The sequence below is a fragment of the Lutra lutra genome, chromosome 5, assembly GCF_902655055.1.
Source record: "Lutra lutra chromosome 5, mLutLut1.2, whole genome shotgun sequence".
Taxonomy (NCBI): domain Eukaryota; kingdom Metazoa; phylum Chordata; class Mammalia; order Carnivora; family Mustelidae; genus Lutra; species Lutra lutra.
In genome coordinates this window covers 19,936,678-19,945,046 of record NC_062282.1, presented here as the reverse complement: position 1 = coordinate 19,945,046, position 8,369 = coordinate 19,936,678, and the positions used below count along the sequence as shown (strand labels likewise).

The following is an 8,369-nucleotide window of genomic DNA, read 5'->3' as shown; positions in this document are numbered from 1 at the left end:
GTATTTCAGTAGTCTGGTGTAAGGATGGTGCAGGAATATATATGTCAGAAGAAGAAGTGTCTATTAAAGAAGAATTGCAAGCAGCGGTCCAGTTCCTGAGATTGCGTTAGGGACGCAGCCGGATTAGATTGGGTTGATTACCTTAGCCTCGAAACAGAGAGTCTTTCTGCCCTGCGGGGGAGGGGAAGCCTTTCATCCCCAGCCCTCGTCTCGGATGCGCCCTCCCCTTCGCATTCACTTGCAAATAGCTGTGTGCTAGCAAAAGCCAGCACTTCCCCAGTCTCTAACCTTCCCATGGCGAGTACTGCCGCTCTATCAGCAGAACCTTTCTCTCCGGGTGAGGAAGGGCTTTTTCCCCCTCCTCTCCTTTTTTCCCCCCTTAATCAGAAGCCCTGAATGAAAGCCAATCAGAGAGAGCTCGCCCCCGTGTTCTTCGGTTCCCTGCCGTCCAGAGTTGAAAGTGATGCTGAGAGAAAGCTTGAGTTAGATTGAAGTAGCATCAGTGATAGAAAATAACAGCCGAAAACAAACAAAAAGGGGACGTAGTGACAATTTCTCCAGGGTGATTTTGGCTGGAACCAACTTCCGTTATCCAGAAGCTGATAAAAAAGGTAGGAAGACTTCATCTCTCAACCCCCCCCCCTTTCTCCCCCCCTAACCCCCTTAAGGTCTTTTATTTTCTTTCCCTGGGGGATGGGAAATGTTTGTTTTTAAGTTGTATTTAACAATTATTTCCAAATAATTATCTTTAACACATGAAGAAATCAATAAGCATAAAACTCTCTATATTAGATTCTAGAAACAACTGCTTTGAATATCTCTAAGAGGTAATGTAAAACTAGATAAATTATATATTATGCTCAACAGTGGGTCATGATATTAGAGTTTGTGAATTCATTCTCTCTGAACAAATGCCAAAAATATATCATGGAGTGTAATTTGTCATGCTTATACTTGTTCGTCTTTATTTTAAAAATCAGTTGAAGAGGTAACCTTGTTGCTGTGAACTCTAGCATCATCTAACATTACTTTGCATTCCATATGAATGGATCCACTCTGCACTTATTTCTGGTCATAGTTCATCGTACGTTCAATATAAAGAGAAATGACAGGCAGAAGACAGATTCTTTGAAACTGTCAATGGCCACTAAGCATCTACATAAATAAAATAGATTGGCATTCATCAGAAATAGAAGAGGCATAATTCTTACATTCACATTGTGTATCTGAGTCAGAAGTGAGAGGGGAAAGGGGACGAAGGGGTCTAAATGCATGTAGTCAGCAATTGCAGCATTTATTGTCTCTGCTGCAATAAAATCCATATTTTATGTGGTGTTAAATTAATGCAGCACATTGCAAGTCCAAATGCATGTCCCCAACAAGTAACTACTGATAACACTGTAAGTATGGGCAAAAGCAGTAATCTGAAAGTGTTTTTACGTCGCTATAATAAAAACCTACCACCTCCTTATCATTAAAAAGGGGAGGGGGGTCTACAGGTGCAATCAAAGACAAACATCATTTTAAAACTGACCTATCATCTTTTGCTTAAAAAAAAAAAACAACAAAAAACAGAAACCTCTTTCCTATAATAGTGGTTCTTCATTCCAGTAAAAGCTTCTGTTATCCAAAACTGCACATCCATTACTCTCAGCTGCTGGGAAATGCATTATTCTTCTTCTTTTTTCTTAAAGGATCTATATTAAAAATCATCTGTCCCTCTGATGCTGACAACTGTTATACTTCAATGCATATGTTAGTAGACTTTTTCCCTCTACACCATCCCCCTCTCTATCCTTCTTTAAAATGTAGCTACAAGAGCTTCTCTGTGGTGAATAACACTTGGCAAGAGTGTGCTCATTTTTTTAGGTCTGGTATGGTGAGGATTTTTAATTAGTAGAACTTTCATGAAAACATTATGTCATTGACAAGAGCTCTAGGTTCATTTTTAGTTAAAGAGATGAAGAAAAAAGGAAGAGGTTGTGTCATAGAGAAGTAGGTAAATAAGTTGCATAAATCATCCACCTTGTCCCTGTTCCCTGCGGGGTAGTAAATGAGGCACATATGTATTCAGTGTGTATGCATAAGGAAATAGTAGTTTATGGGGCGGGGGGAGGACACACATATAAGCAGAATGTGTCTCTGTCTTAGAGACCCTTCAAATCCGAATCCATTCTGATGATAAAAACATAAAGAAATGCTTCTTTCATTTGTTTTCACTTTTTTTTCCAGCTGTTATTAAAGTATGAGTCAATGTCTGTTTTCATGAAATCAGATACTTTTTTGGTTTCAAATACTTGTTACTAACAAATTGACTTTCCTGGTGAATGCATATGCCTTCCCTGACTCCAATCAAAGAATAGAATTCCGTGCACTTATATGTCTTGTGGAGGAGAGTGGAGGGGGGAAGCCAGGAGAATAGGAAGGAACATATAGTGTGTATAGCATCCACATACATATGCATGTATGTGAGGTCAGTGGTTAAATTCCCTAGTACCTGAATGGTGCTTTAGGTGATATTCCCAGATGTTTATAAAAACTAGCTATTTGGTGATACCAGTACTAGACAGGTATTCAATTTAATTTTACACTATTATATATATATATATTTTTTACTATATGGAGATTTTTCTTTAAAAAAGAAAAAAAAGGATAGAAAATTGATTTTTCTACCTAGGGAGATATAAATTTCTGGCACATTATTAAGAAAGTAGTATAATATGAAAGAGGTATGATTTTTTTTTTTTTCTTGAAAGAGTATACTTGAAACTGAAAGGTTAATTCCAAAATATATGAACCCTGTTCAGGCTCTAGGATTCATTTCATGATCTTCACTTAATTTCTCGTATAAACAAATAACTGAGGCAGAGTATATATTATCTAAGGGATTTTTGGACATATGACTTCTTTTCTATGTCTTAACCTACTTTGCAGCAAGTGATAACACTGTGTCCTCCTGGAATATGTCATTTTTATACCAAATCATTCCGCTAGGCTGCAGCACACGAACAGCATTAGCAGCAATGATGCTGATTCAGCAGCAAAGTGAACCATATTTTTGTTAAGTGTTATTATCAGTAAGAGTGTTGTATAGTAAGCAATTAATACAACTCATGGATATAAACCCAACTATCTCCAGTCTATCCCTTGGGTTTTAAAAGCACCAGCCATAATACATTGTGATTTCGACTATGCAAATTGCATTCTAATACTGTTGCCACATTAGAAATGCTTGTAAAATACTGAAATAAAGTAACAAAGTATGAGCAGAGAAATATAAGCATTATTTGTATCAACCATAAGTAATTTTATGCAGAGATTTGACCTCCAAACTTCAGGTCTATGTTTGAAAACTCTAGTTTTGTTTAACCTAAAATATTATCTGGTTAGGGTTTCAGAAAAGCCACTTTACTAACCATATTATATTTAGCAGTCATGTCTGAAATAGGCTGAAGTTAAAAACCAAGTAGCAAGAACGGTGCCCTCATTCTTGTTAGGCTTATACTGAACAATGGTGATTTGACGAAGCATTGTACTAAGTATATATGGTCCCTCTTATGACTATTTTGAAAAGGAAATCAGAGCCCAAGGAATATCATCATGAACACATATTTGAGAAATGAAAGCAAACATAGGAAAATATATTTTCCCTTTCTTGACACTTTGTTCAGACCAGTGAGTTCACTGAGAAAATTTTCTTTTGTCATAATTAAAATAATTTGAAATATGCAGGTAGAAAGAAATGCCCTAAATTTAAACATTTTTAAATCTGCCTTTTTTTTTTTCTAGTTGAAGCAATTGGGTTATGTCCACAGAGCACTAATATAACATTCCCTGCTTTTATCTCTAACAAGTTCAATACTCAAAATTATAGATTTCTTTTTTTCACGCCTAAGAACGAGAAAATTTCAATCAAAAAGGAGTGCCTGTTTTCTAAGATAACAATATCAGCTCAGGGTCACCTCTCTTCACTTCTTCCTTTCTTGCTAAACAGCAGCCTCACTTCACTTGACATTTCAGTATGAGACTTGGAGCCCTTTCAAATCTAGTTGTGTTGTCTTTCATAAGGATATCTAAAGCATGAGGCCATTTTTGCCTTTGCCATACCTCCTTTGTCACTGCTCACTTCAACTAACTCAAAAGGCAAACATTGTAAGAAAGCATCTATCACATTAAAGTTGCAGATTGCTGGGAATGCATTATCCTTAATGTTATATTAACATTGATCAGTTAAATAACCTGAGAGTTTCGTAAAAAAATTGTTTCAAAATAACTTTCACTTAACTCTTTACTATCAATGCAACTTCTTGCCAAAAAAAAGTAACTTGATCTTTTAAAGAATAAAGATGCTATGTTTTCACAAATGTCTTTATATTTTTATCCCATTTTTCTCTTGAAGTGCATGTGATGATCTAACCTCTCCAGTACTAAGAGATGTTTGTTAAACATTACCACATTGGTGGTGGATTTAAAGAAAGGGGAAACTGGAAATTGAGTAAGAGTGAATAAAATAAAATTAGATTTTACCTCATTTTAAGGACTCAGAACATTTCTTGAAAATAATGACTGCCTTTGGGAGTTGAAATGCCCTCATAGAACAATCCCTGGTAGCAGAGGGATGTAGTAGAGAGTTTGTCAGTAACATTATAGAGCACTTTACCAAACCATGTGCTCTCTATATGCTCCCCCTTCTTTTGGAAAGCAGCCTTGATTCTCCATACTCTCCATGATGCACAAATACATAAAGTTGAGTAACATTTTGACTTCAGGACAGAATTTAGCAATAGGCTACAAGGTATAATACAACATTGCTTCACAACAAGGAATTCAGCATTAAATGACATGTCTAAGCACTTCAGAGCCCTGCTGATGCTCAGAAATTTTGCAGTGCACTCTCTCTCTCTTTCTCTCTCTCATACCCCCTCCCTTTTCCCCCTCTCTCTGTCTCCCTCCCCTCCATCCCCTCCTTTATTTATGGCAATTACCAAGGTCCTTGAATGAGTGTTCCATATGCTTTTTAAAAAATATTACCCTATATGAAATAATATTTCTCTAAATCTTGTGGTTTTTATAGCCAGTATTCTATCATCAATCACATTCTACATTTGATTTATTACATTATTCTTTGCATTATAGCATAAAGTGTATGACAGTTCAGTTGGCTGGTTCATGTCCTTTAAAACAAAAGCAATTCTTTTAGATGTTCTAACACCTAGGCTTTTAAGGAATTGAAATTGGCATCAATGTAGCTTACTGCACTAGCAAGCAAAGTATGGGAAATTCAGCATTTATTAATGGAATGACTTCTCCAAAGTATCAGAATGTGGAGTGCATAGACATGAGTTATTATGTTCAGTACCTTGGTTTATTGATTGGGAATCTTTGTTGATTTACTGTAACAGAAGATATTGAGATAATTTGACAGTCCTGGTTTTAAAAATAAATTAAACATAAATTGCACTTTCCAGGAAGCAGTCTTTCATTAGACATGTTGATTCTTCTTTGTTGCATGATGCAAATATTGCCAGTTTGTAATGTAAGAATGTAAATTGATACATAATGAGCAAACATCTATTGTAGATATTGTAAAGAACTAGCATCGCTCCTTCTCATTTTCAGTAGAAAATTTGGGAGACATAACCTGTAACCATAATCAAGTTAAGCAGAATATATGGAAAATTAAAATAATCAATAAATTGAGTAAAGTAGGTTTCTTAACTTGGGTTATTCTGGTAATTCTCTGCAATGTTCACACAGTACTAACAAATACAAGACTCAAAGTTGAAATTTGACATGGTTATATGAGTAGATCAAAGATAATCAATGTATTTGCCTAGGTTATTGAGAACTTTTTTGCATAATGCTAATATAAATTTTTAAAATGTAACTGATTCGCCTTTTGTATGTAACTCTACACCCAGTAAAACCAAGTTAAATCAACTCCATTTGAAACCATGGTAACTTCTGGGATTTCTAAAAGTAATGAATGTTTCCATAATTCTTGAATCATACTTCAAATTTAGATGAAGGACATAATATTTCTGGATAAATTAACTTACAAGAATTAATTTTAAATTATTAATGTTTTATTTAGGTAGATTTGAATATATTTATACTATCTGAGGGACTTTACTGATTTTGTATTTACCATGTAAATCTAAATGTAGAATATATTTATTATTTTATTTTAAATATTTGCTTTAAATAAACTAGAATATTCAAATTTTACTACCTCTAATTCATTGGTTTAAATATAAATAATATGAATCACTCTACGTTTAATACCAACAGTATAGTATTTATTTGCTGTGCTTTTAAAGAAAAGGGAAGAAGCCATTGGAATAAAATAATATATGTTGACTTATTAAATCAAATAAGCAAAAATTAAGTACACAATGACTAAACATTAGCTTAATCAAGTGTAAAATTTTCTTCTTTTCTTTCTTTTTTTTTCCTTTTTGGATTTCTTCCTAAATCATGGTAAGTTGGAGGTTGTTCTTTCTCTGTCGTCTTGAACAGTATTTTGTCACCAGAGTGACTTTTTGATGTTTAGTCTGTGAAGAGAGAAAACCACCAACATGCACATTTATTCCTCTCTACATCTAGTTTCCTAAGTTTGAGGACAGTGGTCCTCCTTATCCATGGTTTTGCTTTCCACAGCTTCAGTTACCCATAGTCCACTGTCATCTGAAAGCAGATGATCCTCTTTCTGACATATCCTCACAAGGTCACTAGTGGCCTCATGCTGTGACACAGTGCTTACATCATTCACCTCATTTCATCCCATCACATGGGCATTTTATCACCTCACATTATCTTGAGAAGAAGGATTAGTACCCATATTTTGAGAGAGAGAGAGACCACATTCATGTAACTTTTATTATAGTATATTGTTACAATTGTCCTATTTTATTATTCAGTGTTAATCTCTTAATGTGCCTATATAAATTGGACTTTATCACAAATATGTATGTATCAGAAAAAAAAAAGAACTTTATGTATGGTTTGCTACCGCCTGCAGTTTCAGCCATCCACTGGGGGTCTTAGAATGTATTTCCAGCAGATAAATGGGTACTGCTGTAAAAGCCTTTGCCTATAAATAAAAACCTATGGAAAGTCTTTATTTCTTGATCAATTCCTTCTCCAAGGCTTCAGCTATTTTTTTGGAGATTTGTTCAACATAGCATCCTAAATACAGGCATGGATCTAGAGGCACTCTTCCCTCTTTCTCCTTGACTTTTTCTTCATGTGTGTGCATGTGTATAATTGTGTGTGTGTGTGTGTGTGTGTGTGTGTGTGTGTGTGTGTGTGTGTGTATTCCCACTGAAGTTAAGAGTGGAGATTTTCTATAGAATGTCTCTATGAAACAAAGGAGGATTTTTTTTTTCTTACAGACATAAAACTTTCTGGGTGGATGCAAGTAAAAATATGAGAACTCTCCATATTGTCTAAGAATGTCTTCTGTTCTAGCTACTATGCCTTTTAAAATTTATGCCCAAATTTTCCACATTTAATACCTAGTTATTTCTACATTTTGAAAATTAATTTGTAAAAATTCACTATCTTGGGAATAGACACAAATATTCTTTCCAATACTAAAAAATAAATAAATGCTGGGGAAATGAATTAGCCTTACAATCTAAGTTACAATGGATCATTTCTTAACTAAACTTTTTTTTTTCCTTAGAATTGGATTAGTGTCCATCAGAATATGAAATTTGAACAAACTGGGGGGAAACAGTGTTTTCTTTTTTAGGACAAAGCCATGTGACTGTTAGGTGTACAACCTGTACTTGGCATCCAGTACATAATCTTGACTTCAGAGCAAAGACATCAGTTCACTTCATTTTGTAGGTGGGATCTGTATCAAACTCATTTCTGGGCAGGTTCAAGGTTAAAAAAAAAAAATGTGTGAATTAGAAGAGCCTTGTCCTTTGTAGAAGCCAACTAAGATGTCCGATATAAACCATTGTCCTCAAAATAATCCTTGTGAGAATTGTCAATTTTTAGTTGTGGCAGCAGGTGAAGTACCATGGTTATCTGAAGTTCGCAATCATTAATTTAACTCTCTTTGGTTTTAGGCTACCATATTTTTTTGCATGTTATATTTTTCATTTTCATCTTTATAAATTTAAATAGTTTCTTGGAATCTAAACAATACCCTGTTCAATTTTCCCTCAGCTTCTGACTGATTTTATTCATTTTGGAGGAAGTTTCTATGAGCCGGACCCTTAGTGCCACATCTAGAGATATAAAGATGAATCCAGTGCAAATCTTGTCCTTGAGGAGAGGTGGTTCGAATGTAACCTAGTCACGATAAATATACTCACAGTAAATATTAAGAAATATTAGACAGATATGTTTTAAAT

At 34.7% G+C, this 8,369-nt stretch overlaps 1 protein-coding gene across 1 annotated transcript in view; it reads left to right on the top strand.

Annotated features, from left to right (window-relative positions):
• The first annotated feature begins 304 nt into the window (after positions 1 to 304).
• Positions 305 to 8,369, top strand: part of LOC125101003 (cadherin-10) — a 173,303-nt gene continuing 165,238 nt past the window's right edge. Inside the window, exon 1 of the mRNA XM_047731594.1 lies at positions 305 to 611. The gene's annotated coding sequence lies outside the window, so the exon portion shown is untranslated. The remainder of the gene's footprint in view (positions 612 to 8,369) is intronic.